We start from the raw sequence: 383 nt of genomic DNA on the forward strand, positions 1-383 counted from the left end.
AAAAAAAAAAAAAAGATACAGTGGGGCAAACTCCCTTTTCTCCTGTTCATGAGGGTACAAGCACTACTACCAACAACTAGGGGCAGTAGCAATTTCAGCAAAGAAACAAAGAAATCAAAAGCAAAAAATAATGATGATAGTAATAATAATAATAATAGTTATATATCATTATAGTGAGAGTAAACACCATATTTTTAATGTCCAATTCTCTCAATCTTCTCTTTATTTCTGCTCATCTTTTTCTTTTCTTTTCTATCCATTTTTTTTCTTCTTTACCACTACCTTGCTGCTTCACACCTTATCATTATATTATCGTTCTTATCATCATTTATCATTACGTCCACCACAATATATATATATATATATATATATATATATATATA

The sequence above is a fragment of the Trypanosoma theileri genome, assembly GCF_002087225.1.
Source record: "Trypanosoma theileri isolate Edinburgh chromosome Unknown TM35_Tth_4_V1, whole genome shotgun sequence".
In the NCBI taxonomy this organism is placed as follows: domain Eukaryota; phylum Euglenozoa; class Kinetoplastea; order Trypanosomatida; family Trypanosomatidae; genus Trypanosoma; species Trypanosoma theileri.